The sequence below is a fragment of the Eurosta solidaginis genome, chromosome 3 (assembly GCF_040869045.1).
Source record: "Eurosta solidaginis isolate ZX-2024a chromosome 3, ASM4086904v1, whole genome shotgun sequence".
NCBI lineage: Eukaryota > Metazoa > Arthropoda > Insecta > Diptera > Tephritidae > Eurosta > Eurosta solidaginis.
In genome coordinates this window covers 138,184,725-138,211,586 of record NC_090321.1, presented here as the reverse complement: position 1 = coordinate 138,211,586, position 26,862 = coordinate 138,184,725, and the positions used below count along the sequence as shown (strand labels likewise).

At 41.4% G+C, this 26,862-nt stretch overlaps 1 protein-coding gene across 11 annotated transcripts in view; it reads right to left on the bottom strand.

The window, feature by feature from the left end:
• Positions 1–5,540, bottom strand: part of LOC137244302 (zinc finger protein 623-like) — a 168,652-nt gene extending 163,112 nt beyond the window's left edge. For 2 of the 11 annotated variants that reach the window (XM_067773109.1, XM_067773119.1), the window contains exon 1: positions 5,345–5,436. The gene's annotated coding sequence lies outside the window, so the exon portion shown is untranslated. Of the gene's footprint in view, positions 1–2,803; positions 2,822–3,040; positions 3,231–3,563; positions 3,754–4,119; positions 4,138–5,324 lie in introns of those variants that run through there. The other 9 variants (XM_067773114.1, XM_067773111.1, XM_067773110.1 and 6 more) reach the window with 9 other exon arrangements.
• Between the last annotated feature and the right edge of the window lie 21,322 nt (positions 5,541–26,862).

The window sequence follows — 26,862 nt, the reverse complement described above, 5'->3', positions numbered from 1 at the left end:
CCCCACTTCCAGGCGGAGGCCGCAAACTTAGCGAGAGAACGTGACCTTATAAGACAGCTTGATCCAGGCGACCCCCAAATAAGGGATATAAACCAACGCATCAGATTGCTTGTGGACGAATACAAGCGGGCGAAATGGGAGGAGCACCTAAGAGGTTGTAACCTCTCTACCGGTGTGGGTAAATTTTGGTCCACCGCAAAGTCCCTATCGAATCCGACTAAGCACAAAGACAAAGTTTCCATCGCCTTTGGCGACAAAGTGCTGTCGTATGCGAAAAAATGCGCGAGCGCTTTCTGCCGACAATATATTTATTTATTTTATTTATTTATTTATTTGTTAGTCTACAAATTTTAAAATTAATCAGACTAAATATGAATGAATGAATGAATATAAATGCGGATTACAGTGTAAAATTAACAAGCATACACAGGGAGCAAAATTATATTATAAAATATGTATATACATATATTATTGAATCAGCGGAATTTACTATCAGTGATGTCGGAATGGACGTGATTTCGAGCAGCTGATGTATATTTAACACACAATAGTAGGGCTGCGATGTGTGGGAGGTTGGAAAGAACGTGATTCCAAGCCACCCGCTCAAAGTAATTATTGATTATTAGTGCTGTCGGAATGGACGTGATTTCCAGCAGCTGGTGTATATTTAACACACAATGAGTAGGGCTGTGATGTGTGGGAGGTTGGAAAGGACGTGATTCCAAGCCACCCGCCCAAGGTAACTATTGATTATTAGTGCTGTCGGAATGGACGTGATTTCGAGCAGCTGATGTATATTTAACACCCAATGAGTAGGGCTGCAATGTGTGGGAGGTTGGAAAGGACGTGATTCCAAGCCACCCGCCCAAAGTAACTGGAGCAGGTAACAGATTTAGTTTAACATGTGATTTTGAAACAGTTATGAGTTCAAGGCAGTGAGTATATATTTTTTTATACTGTAGTGTCGCAAGTATCAATATTATTACAGTGATTGTTGAAATCTTGACACAGACAACGAAGAGGTTCATGTATTTGAAAATTCGATCTACAAGTATTTAAATATAGCGGTTGGAAATACCGAGAGGGCCTAAAAGGGACATTAAACGTCAACTCGCCAAGCAGAAATGGACTGTTTATCATCCCCCCCCCTATAGTTTTACCATAAATAAAACGCCAAGCATCTCCCTACGGAGTGAAGGCAGCTGTAAAAGTTTTAACCGGCTGCAATAGGGCGGTAGGTTCGTGTATGGATCCCAGGGCAAATGATTTAAAGCAAAGAGCAAAAATTGCTTCTGGACCGGTTCCAATTTTTCGCTATGAACCTGATAACGCGGGTTCCAGATAATGGAAGCATATTCCAATATAGGTCTTACTAACGATAAAAAAAAAAGAGTTTTAGTGACATAGGGGTCATTGAATTCCTTTGACCACCTTTTTACGAAAGCCAAAGTGCCTCTAGCCCTATTCACACACGATTCGATATGTACTTTGAAGTCCAGTTTAGGGTCCATTATAACGCCAAGATCAGTAAAGTTTGTGACTTGCTGAATGATATAATCGCCTATCATGTACTGATAGGTTTTAAAAGATTTCCTCGTGAAACACATAAACTTGCACTTCGGTAAATTTAGTGACATGACGTTCACGTCACACCACTTAACCAGGTTATTCAGATCCGAGTGAAGAAGTGCCCTATCTTCAGGTGAGCGAATGGGCATAACCAGTTTGACATCGTCAGCGTACATCAGCGGTATGCAGCGCTTCAAAACATTTGGGAGGTCATTAATGAAGAGCAGAAAAAACACTGGACCAAGGTGACTGGCCTGTGGAACTCCAGAAGATACATTGATGAAGTCAGACAAGCAATTGTTAAACACAACGTTTTGCTTTCTACCTACCAAGTACGAAGAGACCCACAAGAGAAGCCGCGATGGAAAGCCCAATCTATCGAGTTTTAGTAGGAGTAAGGAATGGGAAACTTTATCAAACGCCTTACTGAAATCAGTGTAAATGACATCAACTTCGCAGTTCGTCCTTAAGTTATTGGATACGTTAATGCATCCTACGGTCGACAAAGATAGACGGAGAGCCAATAGACACGCACATAAACATAAATTCAGCGCGTCACCAATCACCATCACCGCTAATGAGGTTGAGGACGCCATTGGTCGCGCTAAGCCATCCAAAGCAGTGGGCCCAGACGGCATAGCCATGCCGATGCTTAAAAGCCTAGGGAAAGAGGGTTTCAAATATTTAGCGCATGTCTTCAACCTGTCTGTTTCCATGTTTGTCATACCCGAGAAGTGGAAAATGGCCAAGGTGGTCCCGCTACTAAAGCCTGGGAAACCAGCTAACATAGGTGAGTCGTACCGTCCGATATCTCTCCTATCGCCAGTAGCAAAGACGCTTGAAGCCATTTTGCTCCCTTATTTCCAAGCAAATTTGCAGCTAGCCTCTCATCAGCATGGCTTCAGAAAACTCCATAGCACTACCACCGCGCTAAATGCCATTAGCACCCAGATAAATTGCGGTTTAAATCATTACCCCCACCATAGAACAGTACTCGTAGCGCTAGACCAATCAAAAGCTTTTGATACGGTCAATCATGGCTCGTTACTGCAAGACCTGGAAGGGTCTACCCTTCCCCCATGTTTTAAAAGGTGGACCGCAAATTATCTGGGTGATCGGCAGGCATCGGTGCAATTTAGAAACGAAACATCAAAAACAAGGAGAATTAAATAAGGGGTGCCACAGGGTGGTGTCCTATCCCCACTTTTGTTTAATTTCTACATATCTAAGCTACCTTCACCACCGGAAGGAGCCACAATCGATTCCTACGCCGATGACTGCACAATAATGGCCACAGGCCCAGGCCACCACGTTACAATCTCTAACTTCAACTGCAAATATCTCCAGACACAGATAAAATGTTTCTTTTCATTGTCGGATTATTGTTGTCGAGGTCAATACGCGTCTTTTGACACCTCTCTCGATATTTTTGGACGCGTATTAGCAGTGTCATGCTGTCGTATAGAATTACCAAAATCTCTTAACTTCAACTGCAAATATCTCCGGACAGATATACAATTTTTCTTTTCCGCCTTCGGATTATTGTTGTCAAGGTTAATACCCGTCTTTTGACATATCTCGATATTTTGGGACGCGTATTAGCACTCGACCCCTCAACTACACTTTTACCAAAGTTACTGAGGTATCACAAGCATTTTCAGTAGAATTTTAGGTAACGTTTCACAAGACGGTGCACCACCTAATTTTTATCGGAAATTATCAAAGGTGGTATCAAGAGACGCGCCTTGACCTCCGTTTTAAGAATCCGAAAGCGGAAATCTAAAATTCGTTCTCTGTCGAAAGTTATTCACAATAAACAGACCCCGGGAGCGTCCGAAATATGGGGCACGGGGGAATATTTTGAATAACGTGCCACGATTTTCAAACTTTTGTTGATTTGTAGGGGCAGAGGGGGTCCTAAAAATCACAAAATTATCATCCGCAGCTCTAGGAAATTCTTAGTTTATGAAATATAAGCTTTTTAATTTCCAAACTTAGTAAAATTTCAACTTAAGTCCTGCACTTAAAATTCGGGTCGCACATGTCGATAGCAGTATCAAAAGACGCGTATTTGCGTCAAGATTCAGAATCCGAAAGCAGAAACTATATTTCTTATCTCGTTTAAAAGTTATTCGCGGAAAACCCGTCGGTACTATTGTCGCTTTTTTTCGTTGTTGCAATTAAACAAATGACGGTGGTGAATAGTGTTGCCAGCTCCGCAACAATATCTTTTTATCTTGGTAGAACATTATAAGGTGTATTTTGTTTTTGTAAAACACTTTTAATAATTGTAGTTTAATATTACTTGGGGCAGCGATTTAGTTTAGCACCCCCCGAGTTCGGGGTTAAACTTGGTATCAAATGAAAGAGGGAGTTCTCCCGATCACAAATATATATAACTTAAAGTGCGCAGACTTATAGTTTACGAGTTATTTGATGATAAAATTTGCAAATTTACAAATTTCTATAGCACTCTCACTTACAATTTACACATCTTTTAAAAGCTTTATGCTCATAAATATCTATATAAATTGGCGACGATACACTTACATTTCATTTTAGTATATTTCACATATAATTCTTGCATTGTTTTTACTTAATTTAAATGTTTTTATTAAATAAATCGCGCTTTTGTAGCAACATTCACATTTATGTATGTATATATTTTATCGATGACATTACAAAGCTGTGCTGCCACATCAACAAAGAAAAAACAAATTAAATATTAACGTGCCACCTTTTAGTTAATAAAGAAAAAGGAAAATATATATTTTTACTACTATGCGGAAGAACATCACCGTGGCGGTAGCCACGGTTATACCACACACCCGGACTTGGCATGGCGTAGCCCAGGGTTATTTTAAATAAGCGCGGCCGAAGGCCGCCTACGCGGAAAGGTGTTCTACGCAGAATTACTGTGCGTGGCGCAGCCGGTGTTGGATCGGCTAACATAACAATAAACATAAGAGTTACTTGGGGTGCTGCGCAGAAGGTGTACTACGCAGAAGGACATCACCGTGTCGGTAGCCACGGTTATACCACACACCCGCCCGGACTTGGCATGGCGTAGCCCAGGGTTATTTTTTATAAGCGCGCCGAAGGCCGCCTATGCAGAAAGGTGTTCTACGCAGAATTACCCTTGGAATCAGCATAAAAATCTCTATAAAGTCCAATTTTTTATTTTTAATTTTTGGACAAATGTATGTATTCTGCACTTGTTCCAATTAAATACATTAATTTCAAATTATTCAGAGAATTACAAAACAAAATACATCGATAGTGTATGTTTGTTTGCATTTATGTCGACGTGTCACCACCTTATAATCTTCTACAAGTTAAAAAGATATTGTTGCGGAGCTGGCAACACTATTCACCACTTTCATTTGTTTTCGTTTGTTTAATTGCAACAACGAAAAAGCGACAATGGTACCGACGGGTTTTCCGCGAATAACTTTTAAACGAGATAAAAAATGTAGGTTCTGCTTTCGGATTCTAAATCTTGACGGAAATACGCGTCTTTTGATATCACTATCGACATGTGCGACCCGAATTTTAAGTGCAGGACTTAAGTTGAAATTTTACTAAATTTGGAAATTAAAAAGCTTATATTTCATAAACTAAGAGTTTCCTAGAGCTGCGGATGGTAATTTTGTGATTTTTAGGACCCCCTCTTCCCCTACAAATCAACAAAAGTTTGAAAATCGTGGCAGCTTATATAAAATCCAACCCATAATTTCCGTCTTGTAAAACGTTACCGAATTTTATACATAATTACGCATTATTGTAAAATTTAGTAATTTCTTTGTTTACTCTCCGCGAACACAATCATGCAGCCATCTCAACTCACAAATCACACACAGATCCCATCATGATTTAAACTAGTGTTGGGAATTATCGAGTTATTCGATAATTCACTCATTTTCATTCATTCGATAGCCAATTGAAATTCGTTCATTACTAATTTTTCGAGTACCCTCCCTTCAAAAAACGCGAGCACCCCATATATAGAGTAAGGAACACCCTTTGGGAACATAGGAATTTACCAAAACTAATCTGTATTCATACAAAAAATGTGCTCCAATTAACATTGCAATGTCCTAGCAGTAGATGGTCCCACTCTCGCTTTGTTTGTGAGTATACCATAGAGTACATACGTGAGAGTGATTTCCAAAGTACTTTCACTGTAGTACCCATGGAGCACCCACAGAGGACCAAAGTACTAAAGAGGAATTGTGTCGGAAAGAATTATCGGAGTGAATTTAATTTAAAATGAAAGTAAATGAAGAGGGGCAATACAACTTTTATATTTTATACTACGAATAAACATTTGTCAATGATGCCACTCCAAAGAAAAAAGGAATAGATCTGAATATGAGGATTTTTGACATACACTTTGGCGATTTTATAATTTCAATCATTTAATAAATAATTGTCGAAAAATATTCATTTCTTTAAACTTATTTTACAATAATACGACTAGTTAAAGTTAAATATAAACAAATCTAAGTAAAATTTACATTTTAATTAAATTAATTAGTCAAATATTGTAAGGCATTTAACTCACAGTGAAACCCAAATCTTCTTTTGAAATTTGAATAAATTGGACCAAGGATATAATAGCTAACATCATTTAGTTGATAAGGCTTATCTTACATGTCTGACGTTCAGGTTCTGTGATCAGAATCACTTGCTTGTATCGGGACTTCATATTTACAAAACCTGTGTTTAGTGATAAGTTTTGAATGGGAAATAATATTTGGTCTCCGCCTTCGAACTAAATATATTTACACTAAAACAAGAATTTTTATCCCTTTTCCCAATTTTTGAACGCTATTCTACGGTTGTAGGTCAAACCAAAGAGGAGAAATACAATAAGAGCCGTCACTCGTTATTTTTTTGGCATTTACTCGATGTATACTGAGAGGTAGTCGCTAATTTTTTTTGGGCGAGACGTTTATAAATGTTTTCCATACATTTTCGTGGGGTATTTGTGTTTATTTTTCGACTGTATTTAATTAATTTATTTAATACTCTTTCCAAAAATCACAGTTGCACAAGGGGCCTACACAGCATGGATAAATGCGAGACAATTAAAAATGTCCCTCTCAGAAAATATTCCGCATCAATTTTTTCAATTTCCAGCGAGATACTCGCCACAAAATAACGAGTGACGGCTCTTATTGTATTTATCCTCTTTGGTCAAACTAAAGTTTACCGGAATTTTTGGCCCGTATTTCGTTCTAGCTGGCACATTTTTTGTTCTGGCACCCGCTTCAGCTGGCGCGAGGGATTTATTTGTGATTGTTGCCAACACAAATTTCAGATAAATCCCTCGTGAGAGCGGAAAAAATGAGAGTCTAAACAAATGTTTCATATCAAGTCATCTTTGGAATAAAGAAACTAATATTTCTCTATACTATATTATGTACCCTGCAAAAATTGTTGGATTACATGTTCCATTTTCTTCATGTTGGAGTACTCTAACAATATCCCTTTGCAATGCATTTGCGGACCACCATCAGCCGATCATTGCTCGTTTTTTAAGTACCGTTATCACGACACGATGACGATCGAACAGAGTTGCCAAAAGTAAAATATTGCATATAAATAACTGATAATAAAATTTTACTATCGCAACTGTGATAAAATGGAACCGCGCACTAGAACACGTAATCCAACAATTTTTGCAGGGTAATTGTGCAGTTTATGGAACCCGCCGAATTTCGGGCTTTTTTTCGGGGAATATTTTGAATTAGGTGCCCCGATTTTCCAACTTCTTTTTTTTTTTGAGATGTGGAGGGGGTCCTAAAAATTACAAAATAATCATTCGGAACTCTAGGAAACTCTTAGTTTATGAAAAAAAGCTTTTAAATTCCGAAACTTGGTAATATTACAACTTATGTTTTGCACTTGAAATTCGCGTCGAACTTGTCGAAAGTGGTACCCAAAGACGCGTATTTTCGTCAAGATTCCGAAAGCAGAAATTATATTTTTTAACTCATTTAAAATTTATTCGCAAAAAGCCGGTCGGTACTATAGTCGCTTTCGTCTTTGTTGCAATTAAACAAATGAAAACATATGAAGGTAGTGAATAGTGTTGCCAGCTCAGCAACAATATCTTTTTATCTTGGCAGAACATTATAAGGTGGTGGCAGGTCGACATAAATGCAAATAAATATACACTATCAATGTATCTTGTTTTTGTAATTCTCTGAATAATATTAATTAATGTACTTAATTTAACGAAACGCAAGATTTTTAAGTAAACGTTTAAATTTTTTATGACAAGAATTTATTTGTTGTATATTTGCGCCGCATGCGAAAATTGTTTAATAAAAAATTGCGCGATTTTTTATTGAAAATTTTGATGTTTTATCATACGAAATGAAAAACCAAATGTTTTCGTATTTCTTGAACCAAAGCGCCGCAGGGGAAAATTTTTAATAAAAAATCGCGCGATATACCAATTTAAAAACAAAATGGTTTTGTATCTGTTGAACAAAATCGCGCGAAATTTTATTAAACATTTTCATGTTTTTTTTAACATACGAATTTAAAAACAAAATGTTATGTATTTGTAGAACAAAAGCGCAGTAGGCCTAAGTGAAGACAAGTCAAGGCAAGACAAGACAAGACAAGACAAGACAAGACAAGAGAAGAGAAGAAAGAAGAGAAGAAAAGTTAATTTTTAGTGACATTTCATTGGTCAAAACAGTGAGTGAATCAATTATTTGCAAGCAATTTTACGCATACAACTGAACCTGATTATAAACCCGAGCAATGTTAACACCCCAAATAATATTAGACTACAAATTATTCATAGAATTACAAAAACAAGATACATTCGCAGTTATGTTTGGTTGAATTAATGTCGACGTGCCACCACCTTATAATGTTCTACCAAGATAACCAAGATATTCAGCCCTATTCTTGAATCCATCGTATACTCGATTTTCGTAAATTCTACGAAAGTACGTTTACTGAATCCATCGTAAGTGCGAAATTCGTAGAAATTCTTCACTGAACACACTCGAACTGTCAAATCGTAGAGTTTCGTACAAATTTTCTACAAAGCGTTTCAGCTTGCGGGAAAAAGTAAAATCATAGAAAATTCAAAATAAAAAGGGATATTAAACAAAGTATATTATTAAAGTGTTATATATATTATTAAAAGTGATATATATGTATTAAATTACAATCTATTGTTATCAGGGCATCCGCGCCTAGATACAAAACGGACAAATGCCGCGGGAAATGATGGTGTACTGAGGTCAGTAGTGGCATCCAGATGAATTGCTCGTGTGGAAAAATACACGAAAAGGCAAACATACCCTTTGGATAGTCGGCATCCCCTGCCGCGGTAACTTTAGATGTCGAAGGGTCCGGTGAAGTCGACTCCAGTATTCGTGAATGCCCGGCTGAATGTCGTGCGTTCGTGAGGGAGAATACCCATAAGCCTGTTCTGAGCCCGTTTTCGATGTATGGTGCAAACCTTGCAACTGTAAATGATTGCCCTAATCATGGTTTTTACATTAGGTATCCAGTATTGGTTGCGTATCAGACGTAACATGAGTTGGTTTTCCCCATGCAGACTTTGTTTATGAAACATTAGGACTGTCAGACGGGATAACCTGCAGTTGTATGGGAGGAGGATTGGGTGGCGTTCATTAAAAGCTAAAGGGCGAATTAATGGTGACTTATAACCATAAAGCCATAACCAGATAAATCAGTTGATCGAACCTACCTTATGTAAAGGAATGTAATCGATTAATTGGCACCATTATAACGATAACGTCATAGCCAATCAATTGGTTTTTGGTTTCTCGCCATATCCATAACCAAAAAATATTTGAGTTGGTGACTTTATAACTTTTTTTAGATTTTCTTCATTGTTTTGGATACGTTATGTCTAAGATACTAATTTTTTGTGGAATATGTTTGTAATTTTTTGCGTTTTCATCATTTTTATGAACTTTTCACGATTTTTAGGTTAAGGCACAATTAATCGATCACATTGTGATGGTTATGGATATGGGTATGGTTACGACTATGGCGTTAGGGTTAAGGAAGTTTAATTTGGCTTTAAGTCCTGTGAGGCCCCGAGTCGCCCTCCTACCCGAATGATGCTATCTTTGTCTAAGTAGGGAGAGTAAGTGAGAGTATTGCACTTTTCCCTTCAATTGGTTTTCCGGCCTTCAAATCTTAATATTCTGGACTGTAATTTTGTTTCAGATAGATTTTAATTAAAAGTCGTGTAGTGGCCTTAACTCCATCAGGGGATATTAAGTGCAACATGACAGGGAATGAATTTTTTGTTTCGGGGTGAGTTCTTCGGTAGAATCTCATGAAATAGGACAGCACTCGTAAAGCCCTTGGTAGGTCCGAAAAGTGTTGGAGAGCATCGGTAGTATGTAAGGTTGTCTTTACGCAGGTCTTCGCTTTCTTTCCCTCTACGGAGGTTATGTAGTCACTTTCTGGAGCTGGCCATCAGGAAGTGTCTTCTTGCAGCCAAGAAGGTCCCTGCCACCACAACGAATTGTTGACCAACTCAGACGCAGGTAATCCTCTACTGCATAAATCTGCTGGGTTTGACTCCGAGTTCACGTGAAGCCAGTCTTTGCTACCGACCATGTCGATGATCTTGGTGATCCGATGTGCGACGAAGATTAACCAGGAACAGGGCGGCTTTCGTATCAATGCGAGTACGATAGTTGAATCCGTCCAAATGTGGACTTTCGCTGGTCCCAATTTGAGGTTCCTGAAAATTGATTCTGTGATTATCGTTAACAGCACGGCTCCGCAAAGTTCCAATCGTGGAAGAGAAGGAGTTTTCACTGGGGCTACTCGGGTTTTTGCTAGCAGGAGGTTTGTCCAGATGTCATTATCCATTTTCACATGCATGTAAACGGCTTCTGCATAAGCCTTCTCGGATGCGTCACAAAATCCATGGATCTCGATGTAGGTTCCTGGAGAAAAGTTGACCCATCTTGGTATCTTTATTTTATCGATCTCGTGGTATTGGTCGGTGAAGGTTTTCCATTGTTCCAACGTACTGGTCGATACTGGTTCGTCCCAAGCATGAGTATTTTTGCCACAATGACCAATGGTGCCAGCCATCCTAATGGATCGAAAAGTTTGGCGATTGCCGATAATATCGCTCTCTTCGTAATGTTTTCAGGGTTGTCCAGCGTCCCTGCTTTAAAATAGAAGAGATCTGAGTGGGCATTCCATCGAATGCCTAATGCTTTGACTGAACTGGTATCTTCGAATGCCAGGAAGTCCTCACTGAGCAGATCTGCTTTGGGGATGTCCCTTTGAATGTCCTCTGAATTGGATGTCCATTTGCGAAGTGGAAAGCCCGCCTAGTGTAGGACTTGACAAATTTCATCTACAACGGCGTGGTGGGGCAGGAAATAATTATCCGAATTGTCGGTGAGGTATTCTTTTCGATTTTTCTCATATGTCCGAGCGATCCATATTCTAACAACACTGGAATATACTCTTTACCTAAATCTTGGTTTTTTATTAACCACCCGTCATTCCGGAAGAATTGAGAGCATGCACGCTTCAGTGATGGTCCTAAATTAATATTATTCGGGTAATCCTGCCTGAATGGTAGTGACACGGTGTACCTTCCATTCTCACTTCGTTGTGTTGTTTCTTTAAATAGTTGTTCGCAGTATCTTTCATCTTCATTTAATATTTTATTTTGGGCACATTTTCTACATCCCAGAAAGCTTTCACTTGGTTGTCAAACGCAACCTCGTTATAGAATGGCATGATGTTCTCGTTGGACTCGGTGCTTCGATTCGACCGGTTAGTATCCAACCGAACACTGTCTCTTGAGCCAAGAGTGCATTTAGTACATTTCTTTTTATACCGCTCATTATAATTTGGGGATATATGTCTCCGCCAAGTATGAGGTCTACGTCTTCGTTGACGTAGAACCTTTTTTTTTTTGGGGGGGGGGGGGGGCCTGAAAAATGCCTAATGCACCATAATTGCTGCCGTCGCTGCAACCGTGTGTCCCTAGATTAAAAAACAGCTCTGAGTGTCGATTTAATCGCCACTGCTTCGCATGCGCATTTCTCTGCGCTCCCTCTCAGCATCCATCTAGCGTGTTATTACTATAAATGCCATTTTGCTCACTGCAGTCCAGCACTCTTTCCTGTTGTACATTTGTGATACTAAATTTCTCGTGGTAGGTTCCTCCCCAAAGACTCCTTGCAAGGCGAGTCTTTCCTCGTGGAAACGGGGGCAGTGGAACATGACGTGTTCTGCGTTTTCTAACTCCGTGGTACACCTTGGGCAATGAGGATCTTCTTCTATCCTACGCTTCCATAAATACTCTTTGAAACCGCCATGTCCACTCATTATATGCGTGAGATGGTAGTTCTGTTCGCCGTGCTTCCGCTCTTTCCATTGAGCAGCGTTCCAAACTAGCGTGAAGGGCCAACGCCCTTTACGCGAGTGCTCCCACCGTTCTTGCCACTTAGCTATTGTTTGTGTCCTTGCTCTTTTCTTGGCTTCTTCTGATGGTCGCTCGATATTAGTGTTATACAGATCGGCCATTTCGCTTGCTAGTAAGTCCACTAGGATTTTCCGGGTTAGCACCAGGACCATGTCAACGGACACCGTCCGATAAGCACTTGATATTCTTAAAGCAGCAAGTCGGTACGCTGCTAATATATATTTTTGATGGGTCCGTTTAGATCCATACCACACCGGTGCTGCGTATAGTATTATTGAGCTGGTTACTGCGGACAATAGCTGACGTGTAGCTTCGCTCGGACCACCAATGTTAAGCATTATTCGAATAAGTGCTCCATTAACTTTGGTAATTTTCTCCCCCACCGCTCTGAAGTGCTCTTTGAAAGTTAACTTAGAGTCAATGTGCACTCCTAAGTATTTTAGAGAATCCTTTGAAGTGATTTGATGATCCCCGACAATTAAGACTAGCTCGTTCGCCGACCGTTTGGAGCTTACTAATACCACTTCCGTCTTTTGGCTAGCCAACTCTAGTCCCGTATTGGTCAGCCATTCCTTTATTTTTGCTACGGCGTCATTACATAATGCTTGAAGCAGGTCCAGTTTATTGGCCACTACTACCACTGCAATATCATCAGCATATCCCATAATTTGCGTGATTTCTGGTAGATCAAACTTTATTCGATAAGCCATCTGGTCTTTCTAGAGTCAGCTGTAGGCGCTCACTAATTATACGCTCGAAAATCTTCCCCAGGGAATCCAGCATTCAAAGTGGCCTATTTGAGAATGGTTGGTCCGGCTATTTACCACGTTTCAGCAATAGGACAAGTCTTTGTCGTTTCCACGGGCGAAGGAACACGCCTTCTGGCATACAGGCATTAAAAAGATCAGTAAATAATGTAGCCCTAGTTGTGATCGCGACTTTAAGGGCTGTGTTTGGTACTCCATCGGGTCCTGGGGATTTGTCATCAGCAACTCTTTTTGCAGCGTCCAGCACCTCTTGCTCTGTAGTTTGCGGAATTTCCGTACTTTCTTGATCCTCGCTTGGATAAGTCCAACGATCTTGCGCCGGGAAAAGTGTTTCAACAATAGTATTCATCAGTATCGGGCACGTAGGTTGCGGTGATATCGGTGGTTTAACTTTGACCATCACAGTTCTGTAGGCTGATCCCCAAGGATCTAGGCCGACATTATCCAGCAGTTCCATAAAGCATAACTTCTTGCTCTTTTTTATGGAATTTTTAAGTGCCTTTCTTTGTGCGAGATAGGTGCTGTGTAACTCCGCATATCACGGTGATGAGCGTGCCCTCCGCACTACTCTTCGTGCTTTGTGACATTTTCTACGCTCTTCCGCAATTTCGTCATTCCACCAATATACCGGAGTACGCTGGGCATCACATGCCATACATAGCGACTTAGTGATTTGAACCGACTGGTTTTCCGCATGCGATCTTCGTACTATGGCGTCCTTCCAGATAATATCAAATATTTCTGGGTCGAAATGCTGCTGTTTCCATTTCCTACTTTTTCGATATTTTGCTGCTACCGTTCGTGGAGTTTCGAGCAGCTCTACGCTAATAGCTTTATGGTCGTTATGTGTGTAGACGTTGCTTATGTACCATTTTGCTCGTCTTCCTATTTCGCTACTAGCGAAGGTGAGATCTATAATGGATCGTCTGGTACCTGTATTGAAGGTATATATCACTGGTTCATTTAGGAGTTCTAGCTTCAAAGAAGTAAGGATTTCGAGAAGAACTCTCCCTCTTTCGTTGGTTCGTCTACTTCCCCACACAGATGATCATGCATTGAAGTCTCCACACACTAAAAGCAGGTGTTTACCTCGTGCTTCAATGGTGATCCCGTATATCAAGTCTTCGAACTCGGCGATGGTCATGCTCGGAGGGGCATGACAACTGAAAACGTATATACCGTTGATTTTTGCCCACGTGAATCCTGCTATCGTTGGCGTCATATTTTCCTGTGGCAGAAATTTCCCTGGTGCCCAAATTGAGGCTTTCCCTGCCGAATCTGAGTGCCAACCCTACTCCATCGGTGCGTTTTCGCAACTTGCAGCCTTATGACTTACCTGGCCGCATTTCCTGCATAAGCTAGACCTATCTACAGTCTCCTTACATTTCTGAACTATATGCCCGTAGGCCCAGTACCTTAAATAGCGTTTCTCTTGCTTGAGCTATCTAAGTCGGCAGAAAACCCATCCAAACCGGATTCTTATGAATGTGCGTTTTTCGGTGACGATGAAGTCGGCGGTACGCTCGCGCGAAATAAGTATGGGCAGGTGGTCGGATGCCAATGTTACTGCCAGTTGACGCAGTTTAAGAGTTCTGCGCTCACGATTGAGATATCTGGCGAACTGTGACAGCTTCCTACCATATGTGTGGGCGCGTCTCCGTTTATTGTGCAGAACGTCGTTTCTTCTATTTGATCCGCCAGCATCTCACCCCTACTGTCCGCCCGCAAGTTTGAATGCCATAGATCGTGATGGGCATTGAAATCGCCTAAGATAATGCGATTGTTGCCAGTGAGTAAGTCTCTGATATTAGGGCGGTACCCACTGGGGCAACAGGTGGCAGGAGGGATGTAGATGTTGATGATTTCTAGATTTGCATCGCCTGACCGGACAGATAGGCCTTGAAGTTCTAAGACATTGTCCCTGTGGTCAATGCCAGAATCAAATATATAATATTGCACAGAGTGGTGTATGATAAACGCGAGACTGCCTCCATTTCCGCTCTCGCGGTCTTTCCTGTGGACATTATACACAGAGCAGGTCTGCAATGCAGATTTTGCTGTGAGTTTAGCCTCTTGAATCGCAGCAATGCGGATGTTGTGCCGCTTCATGAAATCGACTATCTCCGTAATCTTCCCAGTTAGTCCATTACAGTTTAATTGCGATATTCTGAAGTGCATAACGGGAGACACCGCCACTCTGGGGGTAAGTGACGAGTGACAAAGTCTGGGTTGTGGAAGGCCAGGACGAATTGCTACTGTGGCCCTGAGACTGGGCGTCCTTGGGCAAGCATTGGGGTACCCGGATGACCTGGGTTTGCGACCTGGCAACATGGCGCGATGAAACCCGTCGGGGGGTTGCCGTCGCGGAGACCAGAACATCTAGGAAAGTGGCACCACCCAAGGCAGGACCTGCATTTGGCGGATGTCGCAAACCTATATATTCTGTGCTGGCAAACGGTGCGAACGGAGGTAGGGACTAAGAGTCTGTTTCCCTGGCCTACACGATTGCTGCCGGAAAAGAGGGGGGGAGAAGACGGGGGCAGGGGCTGATGCTCAGCATTGCTACCGACTCTACTACGATGGTAGTAGTTATGAGTGGTAGCAGCTGTTTGAGTTGTTGGCGCCGTGGGGCGCGAGCAGCAGCGGGGCTGCTGGAAGGTAGTGGGGGCGCTTAGGCGTAGACTACGGGACACCCGTGGGCGTGAACAGCAAGGAGCCACAAAAGATTTATAAAAGTTGCGTGGACGTCGGGTTTTGGGATCAAGCCCAGAACAACCTGTCCGATGCAACCATCCCTTGCACGAGGCACACTGAACAGAGTATGACCGTCCTAAAAAGATTCTTTTCCGGCAGATGCAGCAAAACCATTTCTTAGGATCGGGGTTAGGAGACGGACCCGGATTGGATCCGATGCCTTCCCGGAGTAAGAGAATATGGAGCAGTCCTGCTGCAAGGAGCTGCTGGGAGGATGACAATTTGTGGGAGGGACGCAACAAATTAAATGGGGTCACACTGAAATGACAGTCCTTGGTCGGGAAAAATCCCGAGTCGCTCCGGTACATAGAACTGACTGCCTTGGGAAGCCCACTTTCATAAACTTCAAAAAAGGAAAGTGGGAAGAATAGAAATCTTTTACAGACAACCGCTTCGCTGCCCTCCCTATCCCGACTGATGCCCGCCAAGGGGAGCGTGCCTTCCGTAAGGTCATTGAATCCGTCTCGGCACGTTTCATTCCCGCCGGGAGAATTCTCGAAATCCGGCCCCACTTCCCGGCGGAGGCCGCTAACTTAGCGAGAGAATGTGACCTTATAAGACAGCTTGATCCAGGCGACCCCTAAATAAGGGATATAAACCAACGCATCAGATTGCTTGTGGACGAACACAAGCGGGCGAAATGGGAGGAGCACCTAAGAGGTTGTAACCTTTCTACCGGTATGGGTAAACTTTGGTCCACCGTAAAGTCCCTATCGAATCCGACTAAGCAGAAAGACAAAGTTTCCATCGCCTTTGGCGACAAAGTGCTGTCGGATGCGAAAAAATGCGCGAGCGCTTTCTGCCGACAATATATAGTGCATCCTACGGTCGACAAAGATAGACGGAGAGCCAATAGACGCGCACATAAACACAAATTCAGCGCGTCACCAATCACCATCACCGCTAAAGAGGTTGAGGACGTCATTGATCGCGCTAAACCATCCAAAGCAGTGGGCCCAGACGGCATAGCCATGCCGATGCTTAAAAGCCTAGGGAAAGAGTGTTTCAAATATTTAGCGCATGTCTTCAACCTGTCTCTTTCCACCTTTGTCATACCCTAGAAATGGAAAATGGCCAAGGTGGCCCGCTACTAAAGCCTGGGAAACCAGCTAACATAGGTGAGTCGTATCGTCCGATATCTCTCCTATCGCCAGTAGCATAGACGGTTGAAGCCATTTTGCTCCCTTATTTCCAAGCAAATTTGCAGCTAGCCTCTCATCAGCATGGCTTCAGAAAACTCCATAGCACTACCACCGCGCTAAATGCCATTAGTACCCAGATAAATTGCGGTTTAAATCAATACCCCCACAATAGAACAGTACTCGTAGCGCTAGACCTATCAAAAGCTTTTGATACGGTCAACCATGGCTCGTTACTGCAAGACCTGGAAGGGTCTACCCTTCCCCCATGCCTTAAAAGGTGGACCGCAAATTATCTGGGTGGTCGGCAGGCATCGGTGCAATTTAGAAACGAAACATCAAAACCAAGGAGAATTAAACAAGGGGTGCCACAGGGTGGTGTCCTATCCCCACTTTTGTTTAATTTCTACATATCTAAGCTACCTTCACCACCGGAAGGAGTAACAATCGTTTCCTACGCCGATGACTGCACAATAACGGCCACAGGCCCAGGCCCAAAGATCGATGCGCTATGCAATAAAATAAACGGCTACCTCCCTGATCTCTCCCGTTTTTTCGCCTCGCGAAACCTGATATTATCACCGACTAAATCTTCCGCGACCTTATTTACAACATGGACGTCCCAAATGTCGACCATTTTGAACATCCACGTCGAAGGCACTACGCTACCGACTGTCCTACGCCCCAAAATCTTGGATGTGACGTTTGATCAGGATCTACATTTTGGTGAGCACGCAGCCGCAATTGTTCCGAGAATTCAGAGCCGTAACAAAATCCTCAAATCCCTGGGTGGCAGTACCTGGGGAAAAGAAAGAGAAACGCTCATGACTACATACAAAGCAATTAGCCAGCCGATTACGTGCTACGCGTCGTCCATATGGTCGCCAAGTCAAAGTACTACAGGCCTGCCAAAATACTGCTCTCAGAATCGCCACGGGCTGTCTTCTTATGTCCCCAGAACACCATCTGCATAATGAGGCGAGAATACTCCCCATCAGGGAGAGAAATGAGATGCTGACCAAACAGTTCCTGTTGAATACCCAGAAACCTGAGCATCCCAACAGACATCTGATTGATGAACCAGCATCGCCTAGGGGCTTAAGGAGTCATCTCCGTAAGCATTTTGAGGAAATACGGCACCTGAGAACACAGCCGTATGAAGCGAAAAAACACAAGCAGGTCCTTGGTGAACTCCATATACAGGCGTCGGACCTTTATGCCGGGAATTGCCCGGTGAATCCAGTACTTAAAGAAAAGTATCTACAACTCGCTGAAGAGGAACGCATGCTCCCAGGGAAACGCGTGTCACTCTTGCTCAACTTCGTTCTGGATACTGTAACAGGTTAAACTCTTACCTATCCAGAATTAACCCCGACATACAAAATGTATGCCCCGCTTGCAATGTGTCCCCACATGAGACCAATCTTCTCTTTAATTGTAATGTGGAACCAACGCCTCTAACACCCCTTTCCTTATGGTCCACCCCTGTTGAAACGGCAAGTTTCCTTGGACTCCCGTTAGAGGGTATTGATGACAATTTGTGATCGGCGCGGCTGTTAGGTTGGGCGAAGCATTGCTACAACAACAACAACAACCCGGATTCTTTGCGTATTAAGAACAGCCTTGGCATCATCCACTGTAAGGCTTATAAGTGCCGACTTCGTGCCACTGTACCCTGTGCGTATGCTTTTTATGGCAGTCATATCTGGAAGTTGCATGTTACATTGCTGGTGGAGGGCGTTGCAAATCTCCTCGGGCGTAGTCATCTCATCGAGATCTCTGCACTGTAGTGTGACCATTTGAGACTTTGTTATAACTTTCGCCGAGTCCTTTAGTACCGCTTCAATTTCTGCTTGGTACGCGCTTGTTTTTCCATCTTGCGATTTTTTCAGGTCCAGTAACAGCTCTCCTTTCGCCGTTCTTCTAATCGTTTTGACGTCATCACCCAGGGACTTTAATTCATCTTCTCACTTTACGCAATATGTAGGCGTACGCCTCATCCCCCGCCTGGGAAATGATGATTGCAGCCCAGCCTTAAATGCTTTTTTCTTGCTCTTCTTTTTAGCTAACTGCCACTCTCCCGTCTTTTGGGCTGCAGTTTCCTCTTTCCGCTCCGTCTTCTCTTGCGTTTCTTGCCTTCGTTTGTGACCACCCAGGTGCCCTGGAAAGACGTCTTTTGGTGTAATAGTGGGTTTTATCACGTTATTCTCCTTGGTCGAGTACGAATTGTCCTCGGTCGCTTTCCTGGGGGTGATGGACTTTTATCCTTGGCAATTTGGCTTCCACCAAAGAGCGTAGATTAATAAGAGGGAGCATTGTAGAGTCGTTCATTCTCCACAAAGTGGGACGGCTGCACCAGGAATACACCATACGTTTTGCTCCTGCTTCGTTTTCACCATCTGGATTAAAAAAGTCATGAGCCTGGGCATTCGCGCAATTTTAGTGGTGTAAAATGCATGGCGCCAGCGCCAATGCGGTGCCAGCTCAATGGTAGCTCATTGGCGCAATGAGTCCAAGCGAATTTTTGACGCTACTTAGTAGTGAGTGCGTAGTACATTTCACTTGCGCTATTGAGTGAAACGACTTTTGTGTGTCAGGCACGAGTTTGTTGTTATTGGCGCTACTGGCAATGATGACACTGAGCTGATGACGGTAGCGCTGGTAGTTCAGCTTTTGAATCAGAGAAAGAATTGATGACCCGTGTAAATTATTATGGCTTTGGCTATTTTTGGTTGTGTATTTGAACCAAATAAATGCTGCGGACATAACAACCGGAGTAATTTTTGAGTTTTATATTTTAGATTTAATGCACAATTAATATGGATATGTTTGAGCACCCAAATAATAAAAGTAGTATTGCTAAAGTGCTGCTTAGTTGATGGAATGTAGCTAATTTCCTAGCGATGATCAATAGATTGTCAACATTTCGTTCAACGAACGCGCGCAATTGCCACATCTGCTCAAATTTTCCAAGATTTTGCTTTGTTGATTTAACTTAAGCTGTTATGCCAATATTTTCAGGCAGCTTATTTCAAATAGGTAATTTTTCCAAAAGCAAAATAAATTACAGCAAAGATTACAGAGTTAAACAGCCTTAACAAATCAGCTATGTTGAGGCGGATAGCATAGCAAAAAGTATGGTGAATTCCTCATACAGCCGTCCCATAATTTCCACAAAGCTTTAGAACTCTACAATGTACCATCTTTTAATTAGAGAGTCTTTGCTTCCACGCAATTTATGATCTAAATTCTTTACCTCTAGGGCCGACTCGATGTACAGCACTTTTATTACGGAGGCCAAGCGCTTGATTTCCGCGTGTATATTATTACGCCGTTTGAAGAACTGCATTAAGTCCTCAATCGCCTTGCCTATCTTGATCATATTTTTTTCTCCAGGGGGGTTTTGCTGATTTAACGCAGCTGACGCCTGCTTAATTAGCTCACTTAATGTTGGTGTGCCTGTTTGAGCCTTGCTGTCGGAGCTCTTTTTGCAAAGCTTCGGTGCAGCACCCGGCGACAACGCTCCTTGCTTGCTTTCGGCCTCCGCTCCTTTGGGTTTCGTTACCACTTGCGACGAATTGTTAAGGCCCCGAGACGATGGGCCACGCCCTTCTGGAGAGCGAGGTAGCTTCCTTCCTACGAACGGATTAAACGCCATTTCTTTCTCCTGTGTTTGGTTTTTATTTTATTATTGTTGTTGCTCATCATTTATTTAATTGGATCCCACTTGAGGCCGCTATCTTGGTCCGAGTGTGCAGTTTCCTATATAGATCTCGTGGTTGTCTATGCGAAGGCAGGGAGGCCACGTGAAGGTTGACGCAGTCCCTCATGACGACGGCGTTCAGAGCCAGATCAGTATTAATCGAAGAGATCTCAACCGAACCTGCACCACCAACTTAATGATGACGGACTTGAAACGTACCCCAAGCCTGCCAAGGTTTTAACGGGACGGAGACGAATGGGACATTAACCGGAAAGTCATTTCGACGGTGTGTCAAGTTGTGTACTGAGATTTCCGAATGCCATAGTCGCCAGCCCTTAACAAAGATATCCAAGTCGTTGATTCCAGTATACCTTAATTAAGACCTTACTGGGATCAGTCTTAATGTGACCTTAAATTTACATATAATTTACCTCTTTACCTTCCTGAGTGTGTATCCCACGTCGTATAATTGCCTCCCTATCTAGGGTAGGTATTCCCTCGAAGCAACCCCGTACTAAGCTGTGGATGCTCAATTCAGGGCGGCATCTACTCGCCCTGTCACTGGAGGTTCTCAGGGTGCTTTAGGCCTTTTAAGCCAAACCCTCCTCACCAGCCGCTTTTGGTCGAGGGCTGGTTATTTGATATTCGCAGCTAACCTAATTAATAGGCCATTCACTGTCTGCCAGCAGTGACCCCCTTGGCCTGAGCTCAGCCTAACGTAGAGACTCTTGTCTGCCAAAACCAAGTCTGGGAATGCCTGCATAGCGTTTGATTCTTGCACTTTAGAAGTGGCATTCGCTATAAAACCAAACACTGTTTCAAGTGTCTGAAATCGATTAGATAGAAATTTGTCCATATCCTCCCGTTTTGTGATCAATGCTCCGCTCCCTTAGAGCCAACGTATTTTCTGGTAATTTTGTTGAGCATAAATATGTAATGATCGCATCCCAATTTGAAACATCTATCTGATGGGTTTTTAGGGATGCCAAACAATTATTTATGTCGCGCTGTAAAGTTTTAATTGAGCTGCCGCACTCGCTATCTATCTTTTCCATATTAAATAAAACTTGTAGTTGTGAGTTTACGAGGATCCGTTTATTCTCGTATTTCTCACATAGGTTTTTCCAGGCTGTCTCGAAGCCTTCATTTGTCAAGGGACATTTCTTGACGATGTCCTTTGCCTCACCTTGTGTCTTTTGGTTAAGATGTAACAACTTTTCTACCGGGCTTAGGCGACTGTTGTTTTTGTAGATGGCCGTGAACAGGTCCCGAAATGTTGGCCAAGATAGGTAGTAACCCTTGAATACCTCAGTATTGCAAGCTGGCAGGCGGATACTATGTTCGCGCGTGCGTTATCGTTCAATTCGAACCTCCTTTCCTGCTTCAATTTTGCTTGAAGTTCAGCCATGTTAGACATGCATCTCAGGAATGCGGAATATGCCGCCTTATGCTTGATCTTGACCGCTGAAATCTTTTTTGCTTTTAGCGTGTCAGAGTCAAGTAGCTCCTCGAGTGCGGTCTCTGTTTTTTCCCACTTCGTTTGCAGTTCTTTTTGCTGTATTGCTAGAGTCTGTACTGTGTTATGTCGTTAAAGTCGGCCTCGAACTCAGTCATTCGATCGGCCAATCTAACGTACGATTCCATATTTCCGGATGAAAAGTTGTGAGCGAATTAAGTGAGGAATATAAATTTAAATAAACCTGTGCGAATCACCCAACCAACAACTATTAAATTACGCTAAACTTTAGTTATTACTTTTAATTTGTTTATTTTTTTATGACGTTGCAGATTATGCTTTGCTGTAAACAGGGAGCGGGGGGAGCAACACCAAATGTGTATTGTGTGAAATAAAGGGGGCCACTCACCACTTCAACGTTCAATTTTATTATAAAATAAGTACGCGCGCTGGTATGAAACTCGACGAAAAGTGTAAAAATTTAATAAAAATCTTGTGCAAAAAGAAACTGCGTAACGAAAATTTATTAGATTAGTGCAAATTAGAGTGGCACAAAAGAAAATTGAAAAATTGCCGCAATCGAATGGCGTGAAAAATTTTTATATGAAAGTGAGGTTAGGTGCACCTCCTCCTTGTGCCGGAGAGCCTTACCGCTGGTAGGGGGACAGACCAGATAGTCACAAGGAATCTAACAACGTTAATATTTCGCGTTTGCACTTTTTACTTTTCGACACCGAAAGATTTTTTTACACTTTTCGCTGTTAAATCCAATCACTTAGGCGTGTGGCACTCAGAATATAAACATTACACGGTTTTTGTTTATTTTTGATTATACTTACTTACTTACTTAATTGGCGCTTAACCGTCTAAACGGTTATGGCCGTCCAACAAGGCGCGCCAGTCGCTCCTTCGCTCCGCCAACCGGCACCAATTGGACCCCTGGTCCTTTCAACGGAGTGGGGGCCGCTCTCTACCTCTGCTTCCATAGCACGGGTTCCGATAGAAACACTTTTTTGGCCGGAGCATCATCTTTCATTCGCATACATGGCCTAGCCAGCGCAACCGCTGCGTTTTAATTCGCTGGACTATGTTGATGTCTGCGTATAGCTCGTACAGCTCATCATTTAATATTCGGTACTCGCCATCGCCAACGCGTAGAGGTCCATTAATCTTTCGAAGAACTTTTCTCTCGAACACTCCCAAAGCCGCTTCATCTGCTGTTGTCATGGTCCATGCTTCTGCCCCATATAGCAGGACGGGTACGATAAGTGACTTGTAGAGTATGATTTTCGTTCGCCGTGAGAGGACTTTACTTTTCAATTGCCTACCTAGTCCAAAGTAGCATTTATTGGCAAGATTGATTCTTCGCTGGATTTCAGTTGATGTTGTTATTATAACCAAAAAAATTATGGCAAGAAATATTGCACTTACTTTTATTTCGCAATATGCTGGTTTGGCTTCAGTGTTTTGACGCTGATATGAAATAATAAACGTTCTCACACTTTTTCTTCCACTTTTTTGGTGGTATCGCTATTGATTGTGGCAAATAACTTCCGTAGGATAACCTTTTTGTGGTGCGGTCAGCTTTGATATTTTGTGTTGTGGACTGTAGTTTTAGGTGCTTTTAGTTCCAAATTCCTGGTGAGATGGGACCAAATGTTCGGCCGGGGTGCGTCTAGTCCTGGAGGTAGGTGGGCGCACCGTGGTAGATCTCAATGGGAAATTTGCGTTTGGAATAAAAATAAGAGAAGACGAGAATTTCTCGTTATAATATATGTGATTTATTGGGTAAATATATAAAATAGTGGGTCACAATATTACTTAGGCCGCCCCGGCAAAACCAAAGGAAAAGTCCGTCACACACATTATATTCGACATTGGTCACTTCCGGAACACATGCCAGCTTTTAGAAATCCCAGGAAAACGAACTGAGAGCTTTTGCGTTTTATTATTGGAAACAGCTTACAGCGACCCATAACCACCGCGCAGGAGCTTGAATGGAAGCTGAACAGCTCCACTTAGACATTAAAACAGCTTTCAATGAGAGTTGCCCCCAAGGAAAGATGCGTACACAACGCGATGTGCCTTGGTGGAACAAAAACCTGGGGCAGCTAAGATGCCAGGCAAGGAAGCTGTTCAATAAAGCGAGAGCTACGGGCGACTGGGATTCATACAAAGTCGCTCTAACATCTGTAATGGCCATCAAAGAAAATGTATACTTTTGCGTTTGTTACCTTCCTTTGCACATCAAACTTTGTCGCATGCGACAAAATTCAAGAAACGTGTGATTGTCACCCTGTCAGTTAGTATCGCGAGCTTACAAATAGCTCAAAATTTTAGAGCTACTAAACCTTGCAAAAAATGGGCATGTAAAATGTCAAAAACGGAAGCCAAATGTCTTGTATTCCGAGGGTATAAAAGGGCGCTCGACGCTACAGTTAGCCTTTTTACTTAATATCGCCAAACATCATACAGGAAGATAATCGGACCAGAGGAGTGTTCTATGCACGTGCAAGGTAAATAGTTAAAAATTTATAGTTTTCATGCAGGCAGATTTCAAGCAATTTTCTGCAATCCACAGAGATTGGTCCCATTTGGAAGTTCTCAACCTCATTGTTAAGGAAAACCACCACACCCGCAGTCAACATTGTAGTCCGCCGTGTGCAAATAAATTCTTGCCAAATCCCTAACGACTTGGCGTGGGTGTGGAAAAAATAGTTGGAGGAAATTTGTTGTTCGGAAATCCCAATAAGGAAACGCATGACCCCAGCTACACATAACCAGGAAGATTTCAAGCATAAGGGCGAATACCGCATACCAGGCACGCAGCATTCCTCATCAACTTTGTGTTTCTTTTACCTCGCAAAGTAGTGTGAAAATAACCAAATCTAAAAAACTCGTATGGATCTCGGAAAACCGGCCACATAGCGGCCATTAAAACCATAAAAAAATTATATAAGAAATATTTTATGAAAACCGTAGTGTGAAAAAAATAGAAAAAACAATTTTTGATAATGAATTTTTGCATTGATCATTAAAGAAAAAAAAATATATATATCGACATATATATATATAATATATCGAAAACCATAAGAAGAAAGTGAATTCCAAATTAAGCAAAGCAAAAGTGCTGCAGTAGTTAAAGGCGGTAATGCCTCCTATGTGAAATTTTCTTTTTTTCCTTATTAATCATTACATATTTATTATTAACCAATAATGAACTGCATAAAAGTATTCCATGCATAAGTTTGCCAATTAACGAAGTTTTGAGTTAAAATATCATACTTAGAGAATATGTAATCAACACAAGAATAGAAAAAAAGGATTTTATTTTAAACAATTTTTGATAAGAAATTTTTGCATTAATAATTAAATAAAGTAAAGAAAAAAAAATGTATGCATATGTACATATATATATCGAAGTACATAACAAGAAAGTGAAGTAAAGTTAGTCATAGCAAAAATGCTTCCACATTAGTTTGCATTTCACAATTAAAACCAAAACCAAAGGATATTGTGAAATCATTAGTAAAAGAAAAGATAGATTTCATTTAGAAAAAGGAAAGAAGAAACGAAGGAAAATTTTATTGTAGAAAAGAAAAGTTATTAAGTGAAATACGAAAAAAAAAAACAGACTGCAAATAACATATTTAAAAGAAACCAAATTTTACGTTTGGTTCAATAATATGGATTGTTAAGCCGAAACAATAACCATAATGAATGTAGTACACTCAATTTAACGAAAGCTTTAATCTCCAACAATTGACATAGAATCATAGATCCTGCATGATCATGGAAGGCCTTTCAGCGATGGAGTGCAAACGAATTTACATAACTATCACATTCTGTAAGTAAAGTATCCTTTGTTTACACTTACTATATTTTTTGTGGGTTTTGGGTGTCGTCTTAAGCCACGTCAAAGCAACCAACGTATGTACACTTGTACTTACATATGTACGCTCAGCGCATCAGCTGATATATAACTTTGTTAATATGAGCCGGTGCATTTGCTAATTATATGAACAAAGGTTGATACATAATTCTTTCGGGAACTGTTACTATACATGAGAAATCAAAACAAAGAGAAATTATCAATGAATAGAAACAGTCGATATGGGCTTATGATAACAACAGAAAAACCTCTTTTGAGGATTTTTCCTTTTTAACTTTAGGCTTCATGCGTATAAATGCCTGGTAGAAGATAATTTTTGAGTAAAGCTTTGGATAAATACATACATAACATAACACATTTTAAACAAGACAAAATACCCCCAAAAAAATCACATTAGGTTTTTCCTTCGTACATAGAAGTTTTGCAACGAAGTAATAATTTTTATATCTGATATTTTTGTTTTGTTTATTAAAACAATTTTGATAACAGAGGAAAGTTCACAATTCGAAAAATATGTAAATAGTTTAAAGATGATCGCTTTTTGATGTGTAAACACAATATCGAATAGATATCTTATATAGCATAATTCCTAATTATGTATATTTGTATGTAAGTGATTATAGGTTGTTATAAATATTTTTAAACAAAAGAGCAATACAATTTTATGGTTTTGTTCATGTACTTCATATTTTTTCCAAGAATGAATACAAATATTAAATGAGTTTGTAAAGAATACACCATGTGTTAAATTTATTGGTTTTCCTGGCGGCATACGGTGGCATAGGGAGGTAGGGAAAGTTGCTTTCTATGGGCATCTTCTTGAATCCTTTTTATTGCGAAGATCTTGGATTGGTAGGGTAGAGAAAGCGAATGTCAATTAACATCTTAGACATCGCTGATCAATCAATATGACTTACATTAGGGTGTTATCTTTTTCTTTTTAAAAATTTGTTTCTTTCTAAATTTTGCAATTCTGTTAGTATGCCCTATTACTTTTTTTTAGGAATCCTATTAAATAAAATTTATGGTAATGCAGTTGAAGTATGGCAAAAACCCACCCCACGCCGAAAGAGCTAAGACACCAGAGGATTCCGGCGGTCGCGACCCTTCA